Here is a 23,712-nt window from a genome sequence, read left to right as displayed (position 1 = left end):
TGGTTTTCTTCATTCTCCTTTGTTCCAAACATGATGCAACCAATAGATGTATCTTAGATGGCCACTCACTCTATGGTCTTTTAAGACCCTAGACCCTACTCACCAAAGTAGGATGTAGAACATTTTCTTTACAAACTATGCTATGCCAATTGGCCTAGCTATCTACCCAGACAATGGATTGCAGCCCTTAGCCCCAGCAACTCGGGCCCTCGAGGTGCTTGATTGTGTTTAGGAAGCATCTATGATTTTACCTTGGTCAAGTTGTGCTGACCTCCCCTATATTGTGCGTTGTGTTTCCCTTCACAGGCTTGTCTACTCTCTAGTTTGTGATTTCCCTTCCCCACCCCTCCTCTTCCTCATAACCATTAAAGATGTTTTACTTTTCTGTGTGTAAACCTTTTCTGGAGTTTTTATAATAGTGGTCTTGTATTTGTCCTTTTAGGATTGACTAATATTTATTCTTTTGTGATTGACTTATTTCACTCAGCATAATGCCCTCCAGACTCATCCATGTTGTGAGATGTTCTGTGGGTTCATCTTTTTTCTTTACTGTTGCGTAGTATTCCACTGTGTGTATGTACCATAATTTCTTTACCCATTCATCTTTTCTGTCCTTTTTTAGTGTATCACATCAAGGGGCACATGATGGCAGTTTGTCCCAGTACTGGTGATGTTAAGTTTGATTCCTTGGATAAGCATGGGTCTTCCAAAATTTTGCCTGTAAAAGTACTTCCCCCCTTGGTAATTTATGAGTAACTTGTGGGGTGACAATTAGAGATTGTGTGAATATCCTGTCCTCATTAACCATTCACTCAATGGTTGATCATCTTTTGATTTTTCTTGCAGTGGTGGTTGCAAAAAGGTAACTTCATAAATCTTTCATTTCTTTTAATTATTGGTTTGCATTCTTTGGTGAAACAGAGCTTTCTTTGTACCTATTCACTCCCAGCTGCACACACACGCACAAACCCACACACACACACACACACATTTTGGGCTCATGGATTAGTTTCTTAGCCAACATTTTCTAATCCATTACTGTCGCTATTACTTTTTTTGCTGTTGTTGTTCAAATTATCCCAAATTTGGCCAGTGGGAGGCCCTTAAAGCTAGCTTGTATGTTCTTTGATGTGTCCCCATCAGTTTTTGAGCAATTCCTTGCTTTCTGGAACAAAATGTTCCAGTCTTAACAGATTTGCCTCTAAATTAGTTAAAGCATGAAGGCTTTAATTAAAACACAGGCCAACCAAATTAATTTCAATGAAGCAATTTCAATTTAGGCACAAATGTTAAAACAGTACCTAGGACATGGTAAGTGCTAGACAGCAGGGTAGTTCTCTTTTTTAACTTTTTCGCTGTAGTTAGAAGGCTTTGTACAATTTTTTAAAAATATGAATGTTTAAATTACAGCGCAGATTTTTATTATACTTTCAATTTTATGTCTTTATTCTTATTTTGATTCTCCTTTATCTCCTTTATATTCATATGGGGGCCATATGGCTAAACCTTTAGAAGATTTTCTATTTTATTTTTTCCTCTAACATGGTAAAATCTTAGATCACTGCCAAATGCCAAAATGTGCACAAACAGCATAAGCATAAAACCCACCAAAAGTAAAACCTTTAAAAATTCCTGAAATCATCAAGGGATTTCATATGCCAGAAGGAAATTATATAAAGGGGTTCCTGGGTTTGTTTGTTTGGTAAGAAATTCCATAGACTAGCCTCACTTTCTAAGTAAATATAGCACCATCCAAGTCACCTCAGAATCACTGATCGGGAAGAGAGAGAGAAGAAGGAGTGTGATATTTGGGGAGGCCACAAAGAAAAGGGTAAGGTCTCATAGTTTGTGAGATTTTACTCACCTATTTTTTCATTAGAATGTGAAGGTGGGTGTCTTTGTGTGTAGCGTTATGTGTACACATGTGGGGTTAAAGACAGAGATGCTCTTTCAGCCAATACTGATTCCACAAATATCTATCACACTCCCACTCTGAGCAGGCACTACAGGAGCTGTTAGGAATACCAAACCCAGTGCCGTCGAGTCGATTCTGACTCATAGCGACCCTATAGGACAGAGTAGAACTGCCCCATAGAGTTTCCAAGGAGCGCCTGGTGGATTCGAACTGCCGACCCTTTGGTTAGCAGCCGTAGCACTTAACCACTACACCACCAGAGATTCCATTAGGAATACAGAGACCATCAAAAATAGATTGTCATTAATTAAATAATCAGTTTAATAATTATTAGTTTATTAGTTTAATAACAGTTAAGTGATTAGTCATTAAATAGGCACACATACTTGAATTTATAACTCAGGATTCTAAGTGCTATGAAATGTGTATGTATATATATGTATAACCAAAAAACCCAAACCCACTGCCACCGAGTCAATTCCGACTCATAGCAACCCTTTGGGACAGAGTAGAACTGCCCCATAGAGTTTCCACGGAGGGCCTGGTGGATTCAAACTGCAGACCTCTTGGTTAGTAGCCGTAGCACTTAACCACTACACCACCAGGGTTTCCTTATAGATACATATTTATGGGCAATGGGTTTTTATGTATTATAAGGGGATCTGACTCAGTCTAGGGGGAAGAGATGGTTTATTTGAGGAAGTGACATCTGAGTTGCTATTCCAAGTATTAATAAAAGTTAACTAGGCAATGTTTGGGTTTGTGTGTTAGGACGGGCCTGGTGAATTAGAGCCACTGGAAGAAAGCCAGCCCACTGACGCAGAGGGAAGGGGTGAGAATGCCTGAAGAGATGAGACAGGTGGAGCCTGACCTTGCTGGGCTTGGAAAAATCAGGTTCACAGTTTTGGACTTTATCTTGAACAAAGTAGTAGTAATCCATGTAAGCGGTGTGCGTAGTCGGAGAGGTGGCAGTGATCATATTTGCATTTAGACAAGGGTCTTCTGGCACCCAGCAGAGGGCAGCTTTGGAGGGAAAGCAATACTGAATGCCCAGAGGCCAGGTCAGAAGCCACTGCAGTCATCTACACAAGGGATGGCGAATGCTTAGGCCTAGGTGATGGCAGAAAGCAGATCTCTACTATATTTTGGAAGTAAAATTAATGCCCAGTTCTGTCAGAACAATAGAATATTATTCTCTGATTAAAAAAAAAAAAATTCCTAATTAGAAATACAGTGCAAACGTTAGCAGGTAAAAGAATGTTGGCAGTTACTGCTTTTAGTGCATAAATGGCACTAACACGTAAGCATTTTTTAACACATTGAGAAAATTGATCTTTTGGCGGGAAAATAAATTACCCTCATTCTAATCTACTGTTTGTTCAAAGAATGCTGTGGGAAAATCTGTTTAGAGACACGTTCCTAAAATATTGTGCCTATCTTTTAATTATGAAATTTATTTCTAAAGTATATAATCAATATCGTTATTTTATCTGCATCTTTATATACTGTATTTGCTAAAAAAAGATAAATTGTTAAGTGTAGGTTACAGCTTTAATTCCCTCTGTGAGTAAAATAAAACAATAGCAATGATTATAAGCTAAGCAGAAGTCTGGGCTGCTTACTTCTTAAACTAATGGAAAAGTCAGTTCCATATTCTTCATTTGGATTGACAGAATTGTCTTAATTGGTTTTCCCATATATCTAACGCAGGCTTCTGAAATTTCTTTCATCACATGAGGTAGGTGCATTTTTTCTTTTCTTAGCTACATTCACTAGTGTTGTAGGTTTCGGTTTAGGGTAGTATTGAAGTACTATGGTCACAGGAGTCATCATGTACAGGGTGACTAGAATGTGTCACATCTGTTCATTCTAACAAAGAAGGCTTTCTTTTGTATAGTACCATTAACCGTATCAAGAGGAAGAAGGACTTTATTTTCACAATCTTGGCCTCTATTCCATACAAAAATAAAAAGCGGAGCTACAAAAGGCAGATATTCCAATAAAATTTCATTGCCTATATGGATCTTTGTGCTGCTCAAAAGAGAGAAGCTCCTCATTTTCTTTATCACCTCCACAATCCGACAACCTCGATTTCATCTTCTCTCAATTCCCATTGTGCCACTATGCTCTTATTAGAAGTTGTAACAAGAGTAGACCAAATAAAGTTAGGGGTCAGTCTGAGGTTGAATGTTGGGCCATGCAATTGACCAAGAAGTTTCCAGTAAGAATGAACGATACAGAGCAAAACAATCACAGATCAAATTGTGTTCTCTACAATTGCTGCATCCCCTTTGTAGGAAAAGATGCCTCTCTTGATTGGGTAAAACATGCCTTTCTATGTAGAGAATTCTGTGATTGTGTCAAGGGAACTGGTTACTCACACACAAAAAAAAAAGACATAGTGTGACTTCAATCTCGTGTTAAGAGTTTACATTAAAAAGTTTCCTTCTTTGAAAACAGTATGATACACAACGTTCTAAAAGATATCTAGGTTGAGCAGTAAGTAATCTAAAAAAAAAAAAAAACTTACAATTTGGTAAAATGCTTGCTGCAGCTAATACTGAAATGACATTTCATATTAACTTTTAAGGAAACCCTGGTGGCACAGTAGTTAAGTGTTAAGGCTGCTAACCAAAATGTTGCCAGTTCGAATCCACCAGGCGCTCCTTGGAAACTCTGTGGGGCATTTCTACTCTGTCCTATAGGGTTGCTATGAGTCGGAATCGACTCGACGACACTGGGTTTGGTTTGGTTTATTAACTTTTAATACTCAAGAGCAGATCTGGCATTAAGGTCTAGCAGACAGAACATTATAAAACCAACCAAATCCATTGTCAACAAGTTGATTCTGAATTATAGAGACTCTCTAGCAACCCTATGTGACCGAGTAGAATTGTCCCATGGAGTTACCAAGGCTGTAATCTTTATGGAAGCAGACCGTCATGTCTTTTCTCCTGTGGAGTGGCTGGTGGGTTCAAACCACCAATCTCTAGGTTAGCAGCAAAGTGCTTAACAACTGAGTCACCAGGGATCCTCAGCAGAAGATTCACCCATTGCTGGTGAGTTTTTTCTGACTCATAGCAACCCTACAGAACTGAGCAGAACTGCCCCATAGCATTTCCAAGGAGCAACTGGTGGATTTGAACTGCCGACCCTTTGGTTAGCAGCCGAACTCTTAACCACTGTGCCACCAGGGCTCCAAGACAGAACATTAGGAAGTAGGAAAACTTGAGTTTCATTCTCAATTCCCTCCTTGCTTTTCTATGATCCTGCAAGCTCTTGTGTATTGTATATGCACGTAATCTGCAGAACTCTCTAATCTCTCTGCAAATACTATATATTTTGCAAAGAGGAAAGATGTCATGTGCTTTCTGTGTGACAACTATGCAGCAGACAAATACCTCTAAACCAGACAACAAAAGTATCCATGCCCCGCCCCAAAATTCCCATATGGTACACAGGACACATATATTTCAAACAATATAACAAAATCCTAATACAACAGTTTGAGCTGGTAATAGATTTTTGCCTCTGCCTAGCTCTATGTTTTATGTGCAATTCCCAACATCTAACCAGTGCGATTCTTTGCCAGCATAACCAAGTTTCAAGAGCATTAAGGATACAACCCAAAATAATACTTCATTTCCTTGTTTTTCAGTAACCGAAATTGTGTGTGTGTGTGTGTGGACATATATGTACACACATATAATAAGTACACATATACAAATATATATGTGTATGTGTCTATATATATGCATGTATGTATATAATGTCCCTCTATATGAAACCTCTCTGAAAGCTTTCTGGAAATTATGCATACAAACAAGGGTAAGGCCTGAGAGAACTAAAATATTAGCCACCTCGCACATTAGTTTGTTAGCACTCACAGTCACCCACAAAAAAAAGATTCCTAAGGGAAATAAGATGAGCAGGGGTACATCTCTACAAAAGGGAAAAGTGGCAGAAAGAGATGAGAACCCTGATTTAAGCTTGACGGGCAGTAAAGTGTGTAATCCTGGTGCTTTGAAGGGCAGGGGAACCAGAGGATAATTGGGATGGTCCCACTTTAAAGAAGGGCAGATGGGTCAAAGCATAAAAAATAATCCAGGCCTACACAAAAATCCTGTTTCAGAGGCAGTACCATTCCCTGGAGAATATTCTGGCTTTTAGTGGAGGGGGTGGACTCCTCTCAGTGATCAGGACATCCCCTCTCATTGCAGAATTTTTCCAGATCCCATCTAGCATACACCTATCCTCATGCACTAAGCCTATTCTGAATGTCACCCTGTAGAATCTGGCACATAATCATAATTAAGTACTTTTATAAGAACTTCCACCAAAAACCTAACTATTTACAATAATTTTGTTGTGGCAAGAAAAGCTTAAATAGAATTAAAAATGTTATCTTTAAATCAATAATCACCTCATATAGTATGTCTCCTAAGTCTAGAATTGATAGAACTATAGTGCTGATAGAAAATAAACTTAAAAAGACAGTATCAGCACTGAATCAATAATTTTCATTTTAGAAATATTTTATTATTGATGATATGGTGAGTAACCTGCAGAGTCCCTTGAAGTAGCATTCTCATTAGCAACAACATGAAAATGTTCCATAAGGGAGCTTTGGAATTTGGTGGGAGCATATGAATAGCATTTACCCTCTCCTCTGCAAAATATCATACTTCCACATATTCTCCACTCCAACAGTTTATAATTTGACTCGGTATGTTTTCATACCAGCAATGCTCCTTAGAAACAAAGATGGCGAGATTTCTTCTAACATGCTTTGGACACGTCATCAGGAGGGACCGGTCCCAGGAGAAGAATATCATGCTTGGTAATGTAGAGGGTCAGTGAAAAAGAGGAAGACCCTCGATGAGATGGACTGACACAGTGGTTGCAACGATGAGCTCAAACACAGCAATGACTGTAAGGATGGCGCAGGACAGTGCAGTGTTTTGTTCTGTTGTACGTAGGGTTGCCATGAGTTGGAACAGACTCGACAGCATCTAACAACATGTTTTCTTTATAACAATTACCATTATTTCCATATTTCTCTTATCATAAACAAATAAGTCTAGTTTGTAATTATCTTAACACTGGTTTGAGTCTACTATTGCCCTTTCATTTTTCCTGTGCTTCTTGTACAGAATTCCTTCTGATATGTCCATTTCTCTTAAATCCAAATTTGTTCATTATATATATATGTAAGCATCTGCCTTCTTTATTATGTGCTAGTGAAATCATCCCCAAGTGCTAATACAGAGAAATATACTTAATTACAAATTTCTTCTATTGCTCCTTTTAATTACATATCCATATATATAAAAGCAGATTCATTGTCACTGAGTTGATTTTGACTCATAGCGACCCAACAGGACATAGGAGAACTGCTGCATAGGGTTTCCAATGAGCAGCTGGTGGATTTGAACTGCCGACCTTTTGGTTAGCAGGCAAGCTCTTAACCACTGTGCCACCAGGGATATGCATATACAGGAGTCCCTGGGTGAGTAAATGGTAGGGCTAGCAGTTGAAACCCACCCAGAGGTGCCTGAGAAGACAGACCTGGTGATTTGCCTCCAAAAGCTCACAACCTTGAAAACCCTATGGAGTAGTTGTACCCTGCAACACATGGGGTCACTATGAGTTGGAATCGACTTGATTGCAACTAAAAACACACATACATACATATACATACATTTTTTTAGATATAAATATAATATATATTTTTGGTTACTATCTTTATCTATCTGGAGCCCTGGTGGCGCAGTGGTTAAGAGTTTGGCTACTAACCAAAAGGTCAGCACTTCGAATCCATCAGCACATAAATTTGTTACTATATTATTTATGGATTACATTTCAGGATAGGAAGGGAATAACACAAAATATTTGCTATAAAAAAAGGAAAGGAGGGTATTTAGTCTAAACGAGCCCCTGGGTGGCACAAACAGTTAAACACTCAACTGCTAACTGAAAGGTTGGTGATTCAAATCCACCCAGAAGTGCATCAGAAGAAAAGCCTGGCAGACTGCTTCCAAAAGTTCACAACCTTAAAAACTCTGCGGAGCACAGTTCTACCCTGTAACATACGTGGTCACCGTGAGTCAGGATCGACTCCATAGCAACTGGTTTGTTTTATGTAAACCAAAGGCGTTGAGAACCAAAGTCTGGTCCCTGTTGCGTGTTCTGCGCACGATGGAAGAGCGTAAATAACAAATCTTCTGCATTTACTGATGGATCACTTCAGTCAACTGTGACTATGGTGTACTAACGATACTGTGATGGCAAGAAATAATTAACTATCTAACTACCCAATTTACTAAAAGGTAGGAGGATCTGGTATCTAGTTTCTGCTCTGCAACTACCACTGTGACCTTTAGCAATTCACCAGATCATTGTTGGCCCCACTTTCCTTAACTGTAAAATGAGGGATAAATTACTTCTAAGGTCCTTTCTAGCGCTATTAAAAAATGTGTGATTTTGATTCTAAGAATAAGGCACTGATCAGAAGACACTAATTTCTTTAATAAAGGTATATAAAATATACCCTGTGGGTTTTCATTTCATTCCCAACCACAATATTTCTTTTTAAAATACTCAAACTAATCAGTCTTTTAAAAAATGCCATGCTCTATAAGAAAGGAAAATATTTTCTTAAAAAAAAAAAAAATACAACCAGGACCCCTAACTTCAAGCAGTGAGTGAACACATTTATTTTGAGGACACAGTCACCATTCAGATGGGAAAATTTATTCTATTACGATGCTCCTCGCTTTTATAAAAGTTGTAATTTACTTTTGCTGCAGACTTTTGAAATAAAAATGATCTTAACTGCTTTTCCAATCATATATTTTTGGCAATTCTAACTTTTACCACAGAGGTTTTCTGAATTCTTTCTAATAGTTCACAGAACTAACAATTCAACAAAATCTCCACGCAACTAACTCTATCAACAAGGTGTTTAACAATGAGTGCTAGGGTGTGAATCACTTTTTATTCAAGTAACTGTTTCATCTACAACCAATTTTGGCCTAGAGCTTCTGAAAAACACAATAGAAATCTGTTAAATTGGCAGTCTTGCTGAACCTCGACTATTTTATCTAACCAGGTCCATGGTAACAATAGGTACTTGAGAGGGTCTCTTTGATGAAATGTGTTTTGATTTGGAAGACAGTTACAGAGATCAAACGGACCAAACCACTCACTCAGATGGCTTCTGGCTGTTTCTTGTTTCAAGAAGACCTGAACACATAAAGACTGTAGCACCTAAACATACATGGAAAACGTCACACTTATTTAGTCTTCATTAGATATCTAAATTAGACTTATAGTCATTCTTATTAAGTTCATAAATTAGTATAAGCCCTATTTGGTTTTCAGAAGCAACACTCGCTACCTTTTTTTTTTTTTTTTTTAACATATGAATCACATATTGCTTGTAAAGTGGGATTGAATTGTTCAGATTTTGATTCAGGACTTTGATTTTTCCAGAAATATGTCTAATTCTTAACACATACTCATTAAACTGGTATGCAATCAAGTCCTGATTCTCTTTCTGTGAATTATATATAATCTCCTGCAATGTTTTCATACCAGGTTTGCTTATTTTATCATCCAGCTCTTTTCTGGGTAGGCTGCCCATCTGCCCCACCTCCCTATAAATCAGTTTGGGTGTTTGGGGTATGTAAGCTTATTTAAAAATTAACCTAAACAAAGTAATTAGCAGGGCGTCTTGCCCAACAGTAACAATGAAAACGCACTGCATTCCAAAGACAAACACAAATGACTTTTTAAATAACCATGATTCTGGATTATCTTTGTCTCTATTCCTCTCATTATCATGAATAATTCAGAGTGCTTATTATACATGGGGAAAACGTTTTCCTTCAATAATTCATTTTTAGTAGACAGAAAAACAGGATGTAACTCGTTCTTAGGTAATATCCAAAGGTTTAAATTAGACCATATATTCAAAGGCAGCTTTACGTTCAGAATCATCTATAGTTTGGGTTTGTTTTTTTCAGTGATATCCTGGTAGTTAAACTAGGAGACCCTTAACACTTTCAAGGCAAGAAGGTACCATTAGAGCAGTGAACTGGTCACGAGGCAGAAGTCTCAGCCTTCCTTGGTTCCTGACATTCTCCATGTCTCTATCAATTATTTGAAAAGTGTGAGCAAGTGTGCCAATACCATTTTCCTCAAAAATATGAGTGTTTTCGGGCATTGTGTCCAGATTTGAGGAAAAAAATTTCCCTAAGGTTCTGGCTACACTGAAAGAACAACATGTTTATTATGTTGTTCCTTCATTTTTATTACGTCGGAACTTAATTTTCAGTGGAGAAAAAAGAAAAATACTGACATTACAGTTCTTACAGCAACCCTATAGGACAGAGTAGAACTGCCCCATAAGGTTTCCAATGAGCGACTGGTGGATTCGAACTGCCGACCTCTTGTTTAGCAGCCAAGCTCTTTAACCACTAGCCATCAGGGCTCCCTAGTGATAGCAAACATCCCTAAATTGGAAATCATTAAGGGAGAGGATCTCACAACTCAAATCTCACCTTAATGATGAAAAGATCAAAATGAAGAGCGTAAATCTCTCTGTGATTACAAAGTCATGCAAGATTCTCAAACACAAAGAATATTATATTATCGACATTTTATTCATAGCCTATATTTATGTGGGAAACAACGTATTTCTTAGTTCTATCTATTTTGGGGTTGTGAATATTTAGTTAGGGTCTCCCATTGTGTAAATTCTCCCTGAGAAGATAGTGCGGTCTTCCGGAAGTCACGCTAACTTTCTGAAGTCACGGGGCTGTTTAACACACTGCTTCAGAGCACCAAATACTACCCTTGTGACTAGAAAGGAAGGGAAAAAGGTCACCAGGAGCTGCCTGCAGCTGCGCTAATTCTCAGCCTTCTCTGGTAACAGAAAGGGGAAAAAGAAAGCAATCAGATTTCACTCCACTTCTCTTCTTGGCCTTGGCCGAATACTTGAAAACTTTTCTCCTTTTTCCCCCCTTCTATTGAAAATAAAGAAGAAGAGCTTACAGCATAATAAGTCAAACACAACAGTTGCTGAATTGCTGAACTTGGGTCAAAATCAGATGCCGTAACAGCTTTCAGGCTGTTCATAGAAATGTATGAAACGGTATGTGTGTTTTGATACCTGTGAAAATAAAACAGTTGCGCTTTAAGTGAATGGGAGAGAGCAGATGGTTGGTAATGATTTAAAACATTTATGTTTTTGGACTGTCACCAACCCTCTGTATTAAAAAATATGGTGTTTAGTCATTACATACCAACATCTATCTGTAAGGTGCTTACTTTCTGGAGGATGTAACTGTAATAAAGGAGAGAATAACCAAATGAGGAAAATTCTTCCCATCTTCTCGAGGCATTCAAATGTGCGCTATGCTATTTCTTATTGATTATATTCAATCGAGATGTTTTCCATGTGATGAGAGGATTTTAATTTTCCCTTAGTCAACTCTCGGTGTCCAGGTATTGTATTCCTCAAGAATGCACCAGATAGAATTGCAAGTTCTGTATATTTGATTCATCTTGACCAAAGCCCTCAACAATGCTTTGAACAATAGTAAAATCTGGTAGTCCGGGACACTGTGAAAAACAGTAACATTCTCCTTATCCTGGATTTCATACACAGGCATATGGTGTTGGGATTGTACACCAGAATTGGCAGGTGCCAAGCTACTGAACCAGTAAGAGAGATACATATTAAATATGGTTACACTGCATTATGGTGTGTACATGTGAGCGTCCAAGAAGCCCACTCCCTTTAAACTCACTGGAATAACAACAGTATAGATAAAGCTATAGAGAGACAGATTAATGCAACGTTTTGTGTTAATGTCAACACAAAAACTCTTTAATACTCTTAATTAGTATAAAAACCGCTAACAAGGAGTCCTATTGAGCATCCACAGTGATTTGCTTTAGTTCTGATAATACAATGGAAAAAGTCACATAAACGCATGCTCTGTATTATTGACTTGCCTTCCATTTCAAAACCATGAGAACTATTCAGGAACAGTTTGCTTGTGGGAGGGAGCTGGAGGTGAGCCTGCAGGGAGGGAAGGAAGAAAGAGCAGCAGCTCTAGACTTAGCACCTGTGAACTTAGTTGGAAATAACTCCTGACAGGCAGCAAACATCACACCTTTTACGCCTTCTAACAGAAACACGCTGATAGGCAGAATGTTCAAATGGGGCAGAAGAGGGAGTGGGTAACTCTGAAAGGAGCAGCAGCAGCAAAACCATCACACAGTTCCCTCCCAACCCACCCCTCCCAAGCCCTGTGCTCAGGATCATGAGCAAACTGGGCTTCGCGTCTCCTAACTCCCCCTCAACACCCGCAGCCTTAGCAAGGTCGAGCTTGGGACTGATGCAAAGGAGACGCCAAAGCAAAGATGCCCATTTCTCCGCCAAACATGCGGCAGGACCGGATAAACCGGCATCGGAAATACAAGACTGTGCCTTCTGGTGTCCTTTTTCCAACCTCTAGATGCCCGAGTAGGAACTGGCACCGGAATCCTGCAGGCCAGCGTACCCCGCCTGGGCTCCGGAATCCAGCACAGGTGGTTCACAAGTTCAGGCACCCGTCCTCCTCCGCCCCTCTCAAAGTCTACGCAACCCCTCCATCTCCGGAACCCCCCTCCTTCCAATATAGCGAATAGAAGTGGATGGAAATATGGGGGGTCGGAAGGACGGAGGTGGAGGCAAGGGGTAGGAAGGAAAAGAAAAATGCCTCCTATATGCACTAGAGATAAAGTACCTGGAAAGGTGAGTATGCACTTGCCCGCCCACCAGGGACGGATAACCCAATAAGCAAGGTACGCACGGGCTTGAATGTGCTTACTTACTAATCTGTGCACATTTTTTTATAGGGAACAAAGATGTGGTAAAACCCATGTGAAGTTGTGCACTAGAGATTAGTATGCAAACACAATTAAACCCATGCGTACCTCGCTTACTTTAAATCGGTGCGTACCGTGCCTACCGGTTAATCCGCCCCTGGCGCCCACCCAGAGCCGGCTCCCACGGTGGGTGCCGAGCGGCGCTCGGCAGTGTCGGCCCCTCCAGGACCTCTCTCTCCCCCAGCCCCTATCAGTGCGCTTACCTCGCGGGCCGCCGCCGGGAACCTCCAGGTACTGGTTTGCCAGGAGCGGAGCTGCGGGAGGAAAGTTCCCCGCGCTCCTGGGCAAACTCTCGCGGACTCCTCCCCGCCGCGGGCCGGCAGGTCGGCAGGGGCGCAGCGCCGGGCGTCGGGAGCACCGGCGGCGGGAAGCGGCGCAGCGCGCGACCCGGCGCTCGCCCTCGCGGTCCCCGGCTGGGGCTGCGGCACCGCCTCCGCGGCCGCCCGCCCCCGCCCCCGCCGCGGCCCCCCGCCCGCCCGCCTGCCCGGCGGCCCCGCCCCCTCGTGCTGTCTCCCGGGTCTCCCGTCTGCCCGGCCTTCCTTTTCTCCGCCTTTGCCATTCTCTCTTCCCCGATTTACCCTGGCTTTCCGGCCGTTCCTCTGCTGGCTACTCTCCCACCCTTCCCAGCCCCGGCCCGTCCAGTCGCTCAGGGGCCACCCTACGCACAGTCAAGGAAGTCCTGATCTTCGCGGTCCCTTCCCTAATTCACCTTCTTCGCTTCCCTCTGTCCGATCTCTCAGATTCCTTTCCCATGTTTTCTAGAAGCACAGTCCGGAAGGACAATCAATAGGTTAACAGGCTATCGCCAACATTGACTCTAAAGTCAGCATTTCTTTTGATGTACAGACAAGAGTTTTTCTTATCTTTTTCTTTTTTAAAAATTGATTATGATAGATAACCAGTTGGGTGAGTTCGGTATTAGGTTTGTGTAAAGCAAGGGGCTGCCTGAAAAAGAGCAAAGGGGACATTTACAATATTCTAGTAAATATTCTAGCAAATCTCTCAGGTCACGCAATTCAAAATCCGACAGGCTGAAGCCAGCAGTTTGTAAGGGCTTTGCAAAGATCAAGACTAAGGTTTTTTCTATCTTTTGTTTTTATTATTAAAGAAAACAGTTCATTGAGATTTTAAAATTAGCTCCAAATATTATGCTACCAACAATTTGACCAGACTAAGGCGAATAAAATTATATAAACCCTGATTGCTTGTTTTGCATTCAGGCAGTTGCCGGTGGTAGCAACCTTTGGTTCTATGACGAAATACTATATTCTCTTTCTCTCTTTTTTTTTTAAACAGAGTCTGATTCATTTTTCTGCGACAAGAGTTTTATTTTTAATTTGTACCTCTGCTGGTTTGTTATTCACATTTAACTCAGATAGCAGTTGTACTTAGTGGATTGAAGATCCTCCTTCATCACTAGAATAAACCTCTTTTCCTGAGATGGAGTTTTAAAGAAGTTAGCCATCTCTAAAAGACAAGACAAACAAACAAAACAATACCCATTGCCCTTGAGTCAATTCTGACAGATACCAAAACCAAACCAAACCCAGTGCCATCGAGTTGATTCCGACTCATAGTAGTGACCCTATAGGATAGAGTAGAACTGCCCCATAGAGTTTCCAAAGAGTGCCTGGTGGATTCAAATTGCTGACCCTTTGGTTAGCAGCCGTAGCGCTTAACCACTACACCACCAGGGCTTCAATTCCGACGCATAGCAACCCTATATGACAGAGCAGAACTGCCCCATAGAGTTTCCAAAGAGCACCTGGTGGATTCGAACTGCCAACCTTTTGGTCAGCAGCTATAGCTCTTAACCACTAAGTCACCAGGCTTTCCTTAGTCCTCCCTGAGCTGTATTTCACTGGCACATGCCTGTTGGGCTATTAATGAGTGCTCTTGAATGAGTTAACCAGTTTCACTTAGTCATTGTCAGTGTGTCCCAGGGGTGCCACTCCCTGCTCTGTGAACTCCTGGAGTTGTGCGCATCCATTGCACCAGAGCAGTGAGGGAACCCCCAGTGGACCTCAGAGATCTAAGCTCTACCTCTTGGTTGCTGCCATCATAAAAACGTAGAGGCCTGTGCCTTCTCACTTATCAAGAAAAGGAGGTGAGCAAGAATACCATCCCTAATTTTTTTAAGTTTTTGTAGCTAATGGGGAGCCATGGTGGCACAGTGGTCAGCAGTTTGAATCCACCAGCTGCTCCCTGGAAACCCTATGGGGCAGCTCTGCTCTGTCCTATAGGGTCGCTCTGGGTCAGAATCAACTTGACCAGAACAGGCTTGGTTGGTTTGCTAGCTAGTGGGGGAAACCGGGCACGTCAAGTCAACTTGTGATTGCGTTTGCTTGATTGATGTGCTTCTAGGCATTGCCAGCCCAGTCTAGGATTTTCCAGCCTTTAGAATCCAGTTCATTCACTTATCTATCATAGAAATCAAACACTTAGAACTGTGGACTCTTCATTCTTAAGCCTCTGTCCACAACCGTTAAAAAATATTTTTCATGGCAAAGGAATTTAATTTTGTTAATATCCATGGTTGGTGAATAAAAAGTCATCTTTTTTGCGACATTTGCTTGGGAGTCATATTGTTAAGTGAAAATACCACCTTTCAATTATGTAATTAAACTAATTTAATTTTTACCTAGTGAGTTATTTCTAAAACATTGGTTCACAGCATGTTTCTAAACTCTCCAGTCTATTAATTTTGTTAGTTCCTTGGATTTCTTAAAATGTTTTAACTACTGACTGTTTCAGGGCAAGTATAAGCCTTATGGATCATTGGTCCTTTTATGTGTAGGCTAGTAACAACGGGTCATAAAAGAAGTTTCTGCATCAGATAACAAGGTATCTTTGATGGCGGGAGTGCCTTTGTGAAAGGTGGGCTTCATCACTCTCAGGTCTGTTTGTGAAATACACAGTGCAGATATGACTGGATAAGAAATGCAGCCAAAGCTGACTTTGAAAATGTAACTTGGGTGTGCCTTTGTGGAAGGTGGGCTTCATCATTCTCAGGTTTATTTGTGAAATACACAGTGTAGATACCATTGGATAAGAAATGCAGCCAAAGCTGACTTTGAAAATGTAACTAATAGTAAAATGAATGAGCCCAGCAAACTGGTTATATGAGACGAAAGATGTGTGCAAGGAGGACTGGGGTAAAGGGGTAAGAAAAGTGTAAGTAGGTGAAGATGTTCTTCTGGCGTCTTTATGTACAAAGAAATTACTTTAAGATGTGAGTATAGCACCATTATAGGATTTCTCTTACTATTTTCAAGTTTGTGCTTTCCTTAAACCATGCAGGCCTTAGTGCTGTTGCAGTTTAACAAATGGCTAAAGTAATAATTCAGTCATGCAAACTCCAGCATCATTTCTATCACCAAGGACATATTTTCTAACTACTGATCCTTCTTCTTTGTCTCTAACGTTTGCTTTCCAATCACCAGTAATTATCAGTGCATCTTGATTGCATGTACAACCAATTTCAGACTGCAGAAGTTGGTAAAAATCTTCAATTTCTCATCTTTGGCCTTAGTGGTTGGTGTGTAAATTTGAATAATAGTCATATTAACTGATCTTCCTTATAGGCATATGATTATTATCCTATAACTGACTGCATTGTACTTCAGGATAGATCTTGAAATATTCTTTTTGATAATGAATGCAATGCCATTCCTCTTTAAGTTGTCGTTCCTGGCATAGTAGACCATATGACTGTCTGATTCACAAGAATAAAATTGATTACATCTGTGGAAAGAGACAATGGAAAAACTCAATATCATCAGTCAGAAGAAGGCCAGGGGATGACCATGGATCAGACAACCAATTACTCATATGCAAGTTCAAGTAGAAACTGAAGAAAATTGGAACAAGTCTACGAGATCCAAAGTACGACCTTGAGTATATCCCACCTGAATTTGGAGACCATCTGAAGAATAGATTTGACATGTTGAACACTAACGACCGAAGACCAGACGAGTTGTGGAATGACATCAAGGACATCATACATGAAGAAAGCAAGAGGTCAATAAAAAGACAGGATAGAAAGAAAAGACCTAAATGAATGTAAGAAGAGACTCTGAAACTTGCTGTTGAACGTCAAGTAGCTAAAGCAAAAGAAAAAAATGATGAAGTAAAAGAGCTGAACAGAAGATTTCAAAGGGCAGCTGGAGAAGACAAAGTAAAGTATTATGATGAGATGTGCAAAGACCTGGAGATAGAAAACCAAAAGGGAAGAACATGCTCAGCATTTCTTAAGCTGAAAGAACTGAAGAAAAAATTCAAGCCTGGAGTTGCAATAGTGAAGGATTCTATGGGGAAAATATTAAACGACACAGGGAACATCAAAAGAAGATGGAAGGAATATACAGAATCACTATACCAAAAAGAATTGGTTGACTTTCAACCATTTTAGGAGATAACATATGATCAGGAACCAATGGTGCTGAAGGAAGAAGTCCAAGCTGCACTGAAGGCATTGGCAGAAAACAAGGCTCCCGGAATTGAGGGAATGCCAATTGAGATGTTTCAACAAACGGATGTAGCACTGGAGCGCTCACTCATCTATGCCAGGAAATTTGGAAGACAGCTATCTGGCCAACTGACTGGAAAAAAGAGATCCATATTTATGCCTATTCCCAAGAAAGGTGATCTAGTCAAATGTGGAAATTATTTAATGATATCATTAATAGCACATGCAAGCAAAATTTTGCTGAAGATCATTCAAAAGTGGCTGCAGCAGTGTATCAACAAGGAACTGCCAGAAATTCAAGCAGGGTTCAGAAGAGGACATGGAACCAGGGATATCACTGCTGATGTCCGATGGATCCTGGCTGAAAGCAGAGAATACCAGAAAGGTGTTTACCTGTGTTTTATTGACTATGCAAAGGCATTTGACTGTGTGGATCATAACAAATTATGGATAACATTGTGGAAAATGGAAATTCCGGAACACTTAATTGTGCTCATGAGGAATCTGTACATGGCTCAAGAGACAGTCATTCAAACAGAACAAGGGGATACTGCATGGTTTAAAATCAGGAAAGGTGTGCATCAGAGTTGTATCCTTTCACCATACCTATTCAATCTGTATTCTGAACAAATAATCTACTAAACTGGACTATATGAAGAAGAATGGGGCATCAGAATTGGAGGAAGACTCATTAACAACCTGCATTATGCAGATGACACAACCTTGCTTCCTGAAAGTAAAGAGGACTTGGAGTACTTACTGATGAAAATCAAAGACCACAGCCTTCAGTATGGATTACACCTCAACATAAAGCAAATATCCTCACAACTGGACCAATAAGCTACGTCATGATAAACTAAGAAAAGATTGAGATTGTCAAGGATTTCATTTTGCTTGACTCCACAATCAACACTCACAGAAGCAGCAGCCAAGAAATGAAAAGACACATTGCATTGAGCAAATTGGCTGCAAGTGACCTTTTAAAAATGTTAAAAAGCAAAGATGTCACTTTGAGGACTAAGGTAACCTGCCCCATGTCATGGTGTTTTCAATAGCCTCATATGCATTTTGAAGCTGGACAATGAGTAAGGAAGACCGAAGAATTGACGCCTTTGAGTTGTGGTACTGGAGAAGAATATTGAATATACCACGGACTGCCAAAAGAATGAACAAATCTGTCTTGGAAGAAATACAACCAAAATGCTCCTTAGAAATAAGGATGGTGAGACTGCGTCTCAGATACTTTGGACATGTCATCAGGAGGGACCAGTGCCTGGAGAAGGACATTATACTTGGTAAAGTAGAGGGTCAGCGGAAAAGTGGAAGGCCCTCAACGAGATGGATTGACACAGTGGTTGCAACAGTGGGCTCAAGCATAGCAACAATTGTGAGGATGGCGCAGGACCATGCAGTGTTTCATTCTGTTGTACATAGGGTCATTATTAGTTGGAGCCAACTCAACGGCACCTAACAACAACAACAACAAAGTAATAATTCAGCAGAAATGTATTAAGCACAATGCTCAAGGCCACTTGAAGTTTGTAAATATACCTAAATCCCCTTATTTATGGCTAAACTGTTTAGTCGAGGAAAAGCAGAGATATATTTACCTGGAAAAAGACATTTCTACATAAATTAATAGGTACAGTAGCTATAATAGTTTCCCCTTAATTTATCTCCCTGAAATTCTGTAGAGCAGGAGTAAAACAAGAAAAGAACATGACTATGCTTCTTCACCATTGAGAGAAAAGCTATTTCACTGAACCAGAAAGGAAAGGAAAATAGTTGAACTCTTGAAATAGGTGATAGAAACCACCCTTATCCAAATACTTCTGGGGGTAGAAAATAAAAGTAAACAACTCTTAAGGAAAAAAGATTTAAAATGTTTTTTAATGAAGCTTAAGCTAGTGATATGAATGGAAAGAGTATTGGAGAACTGGGTTGGCCACATGAAGTTGGGCAAATCTTTTCTCTCTGGGATCAGTTTCACTTCCTGGAGCACATGAGGTCAGTGGACCGGATGGACCTCAAGGATGCTTCCAACTTTAAAGCTACCATGATGCATGACCAAGACCACTTTTTTTGATCAAGCTATGGAGAAGATTATCAAACTTCACATATGCATAGTCACATCCAAAGTGAATTCTAATCAGGAAGACAGGAAAAAAAAGGCTAACACAGATTTTTCTTCAGAAGAAGAAACTCAAAACAAAAATGAGAGCACGATAAGGAATATGGCATTGATTATCACAAGCGGATCTACAGGATGCAGTATGTGGTATCATAGAAAGTAGAACTTCCTTGCCAAAATTTTAGAAAACATTTGATATCCAGAATAAATAGGACAAAAGTAAAAATATCAAGACTTTCCAGTATACGAAGAGCCTGGAAATCTTGCTATTCTAAGCATGGAAATCCTGGTGGCATAGTGGTTAAGAGCTACAGCTGCTAACCAAAAAGGTCAGCAATTTGAATCCACCAGCTGCTCCTTGAAACCATATGGGGCAGTTCTACTCTGTCCTATAGGATCACTATGAGTTAGGATCCATTCAACGGCAGTGGGTTTGGTTTGGTTGGTTTTATGCCAAGCATGCTACACAAAAATTATTGTTTGATGGAGAAATTAAAGAAAATGATTTGGTTCCGTGACCTCTGTCCTTAGCACTGTTTTGGAGAAGGAAGATATTATTTACTTAAAAATTAAGAAAAAGAGACTGAATTGATTGGTAAACTTTCACTTAAAGCACAATAAAAATTAAAAAAAAATTAAGAAAAATGCCAAGGAATATCTACACACACACAGACACACACACACATACACACAGACATATATGTATAAACACAGACACATATACCACAAATTAAGTATTCAGAAAAATATTGAAAGATAGAGAATACAAAGGGAAAAAATATATTACTGGAGAGAGCATAGAATTATTGGTAAATGAGGAAGAACTATGGTCCTCGAAGAATGAAAACTTTGTATGAGCGAATAATATTGGTCAAACAGAAAAATAGGAAGATAATTATAAGTGAATAAAAGTGAAACAATATGCGTTGCCATCATTATTATGTATCTGCTGTCTGAATAAAGCAATAATTCAAGGTCAGATAAATAAGAACAGTCAGCACCTAATAGTCTTTGTAAATAGAGCTGATCAATAAATATATATTGATTGGTTGATTAAATAAGAACTGCTTGCAGTTATTTTAGGAAAACTAAAGTCATTTGGGAAGTTATACAAGCAATTTCTGAAATCAAGCAAGTATGAATTTCCTTTAAAAAAAAAAAAAAAAAGCCTTTCCAAATAGTTACTTTTAAGTTCTGAGCAAGGAAATTTTGTAAAATTTTATGTGTTTTTATATAGCAAACCTTACATTACAAATAGATAAGATGTGAAAATAGAAATACCCATCTGTACTAAGAAACTATATTTTACATCATCGATCTGTTTTGATAAATGGTTAAAATAGGGTAAATTTTTACAACAAAATGCAATCACTTCCTCTAAACCAATACTTGTACACACAAATTTTTATTTTTCCAAGTGAGTTCAGTTTTTCATACGAGTAGTCAAAGGTATTGATAAATGATTGCAAGGTGTCGATAAATGATTGTAAGACCCTAAGTAAAAATAATACTGATGATTTGCAATGGCCTGAATTGATGAGAGGCCTTCCATATCATAAGTTTCAACAGCGTGTCAAGAGATGAGTTAGGCATGGAGCCTTCCTTGCCAAATATTTTACTAATGAATTCACCAAGCATAGCCTGTCTAGTCAGTATGGACACTGTGTGCTGGTGCCTTGGATACAGAAATGAATTAGATGTGGTCCCTTTGAATAAGGTGAGAACTAATGAACTCAAATCACATATCATTAAATTTAGAAGTGTTATAGGAAAAAAGAAAGATTCACTTAAAGTGAGTAAAAGAAAAGGAAAAATCCACATAGATTTGTGCATTCTATTCAATGATTGTGTGTGTGTTTGAAAGGGAGAGAGAAGGCAAGCAAGCTGGTAAGAGATTTGATGAAATCAAGAGAGTGCATCAGTGATGTATCCTAAGATCATATACAGCATTTGAGGGCAGGGAGTAATTTTAAATCCACCCCCCCATGCAATGAAATATTTCCTTGTCCAGCACTGGGAGTACGTGTGATATACGGTTCATCTCACCACATCTAATATCATTTCAACCCAGAGGGACACAGGCCACTGGCCCAGTCTTTTTAAGGAAGTGATTTTATTCACTGTTCATTCTAAGTATGTCGCGGTTAATAGAAGGCGTTTTATTTTAAAAGAAGCTAAACAATTTTTGAAAGCTAATAAATAGATGAAACATTAGTTTTAAAATTCAAAAAATCTTATCCTCAGTAGTATCATCCTATTTAGTAGAAAATATCATCAATCTATTACAAAATTATATTCTGAAGTCTGTATTTAAGATGAGCTTAGTATCATTAAAACTTGTGTTACTTAGCTAGTTAGTAACTACTGACATACAAATCAATGTCAATATAGAGTTATTGTGAACATTATTTAGATATTTGGTCTATTTAAAAATCTTTTTTTTTTCTGGTAATAAGAAAGGAATTTAAAAAATCTCATAATTAGAAAAGAGCAGAAAATGAAATTAATACCTATTAGATATTTATGTTTCTGCTTTTGTATTTGTGAGCGGTAATGACAGTGAGGTTTAAAATTTGATAGACTGTCTCATTTTAGGGAGAAAAAAGTTATTTCTGGCTTATACTTGTGAAAGTAACTGGAACCTTAAGTGCTAAGTATTATGGATTGAATTGTGTCCCCAAAATATATGTGCTGTAAATGCTAATCTATATCTATGCCTGTGGTTATAATCCCATTTGGGAATGGGTTGTCTTTGTTATATTAATGAGGCAGGATTAGTGTAGGGTGTGTCTTGTGTAAATCTCTTACAAGATATGAAAGGAGCAGATTAAGCAAGCAGAGATAGATGCCAAGCCACATGGAGATCTCCCAGGAACCAGGAAACAGAAGCTGAGGAGGCAAGGACCATCCCCCAGAGCTAACAGAGAGAGAAGGCCTTCCTCTAGAGTTGGTGCCCTGAATTCGTACTTCTAGTCTCCTAAACTGTGAGAAAAATGAATTTCTGTTTGTTAAAACTACCCACTTGTATTTCTGTTATAGCAGCACTATATAATTAAGTGAACAAGTTCTGGATACGATCTCTTGCTAAAGTCCATCCTTCAATAAGCATCTTAAGTTTCCAAGAAGCAATGTGTCTTGATGCAACTATCTCAAAACATGATCATATTTAAGTTCATGGGGAATCATAGATTTAAGCATATCTGAGTTACTTTTTTAATACACTTTATTTTTTAGAGCAGTTTTAGCTTTACAGAAAAATTGTGTTATACAGCTATATGGGTTTTGACAAATGCATAATGTCATGTAGCCACCATTACAGTACTATGAGTTATTTTTTAGAATATTACAAATCTCTCAATGATGTGGTAATTACTGTTACCTCAAATCTCTCACCGGCTGCATCTTCTCCCTCCTTCTCTTGGCCCATGCCCTACATAATAGCCACTGTGCTGAGCACTTTATTTCTGAATTTCAAGATACCAGTATTATTATTTTTTTAATTCCCATGCAGAGGGTAAGCCTGTAGTATAGTGATATGTTGATTCAATGAAATTTTTAGATGTTGGGTCACACATTTTCTGAGTTTTCATGACATCATAGCTAGCTGATACATCTTTCACTCTTTCCTTTTAATTGAAGTGACTATTAACAAATCTGCACAGAGATGTTCAGTCTGCATTTTTTAGACACATTTGACTGTGCTTCATGGAGTATTAAATCACTTATATATTATGCAACAGTCCCCAAACTATAGGACTCTCCTTGTGAGTTTTTTTAAATCACAACTAAAAGCAAAGGAGTAAAATACCAGTAGATTATCTTTTGAACACTATACCTCTGGGTTATATGGACAAATATCTCGCTCAGCCTGTGCTGAGTTTGCCCCTGTCTGTTGTCAAGCTGACTGTAGACTTTAATAAGAGAGAAAATGAAATGTGTTTCAGTGTGACCATAAAGTCGGAAGGAAACAACAGCTTTATATTGGAAATACAGAATCAAGTGTGCCTGCCCCAATTTAAGGATTTCATTTTAATCATGGAAAATATCAGAAATTAAAGCATAAACATAGAATGTTCAACAGGTATTTCCTAGGCACGGTTAGACTTTCAAATCACCCTTCAGATTAAATGCAATAAAGTGAGATTACTTTTATCCATAAAGGACTATCATAGGTGGTGAATATATGAACGGCTGTATCTCGTAGGATGAGACAGAGAGCAGCAGTGAAGAAATTATCAATAAAATGAATCATTAGGG

Source organism: Loxodonta africana, chromosome 11, assembly GCF_030014295.1.
Source record: "Loxodonta africana isolate mLoxAfr1 chromosome 11, mLoxAfr1.hap2, whole genome shotgun sequence".
Taxonomy (NCBI): domain Eukaryota; kingdom Metazoa; phylum Chordata; class Mammalia; order Proboscidea; family Elephantidae; genus Loxodonta; species Loxodonta africana.
Note: the sequence above shows the minus strand (reverse complement) of the source record.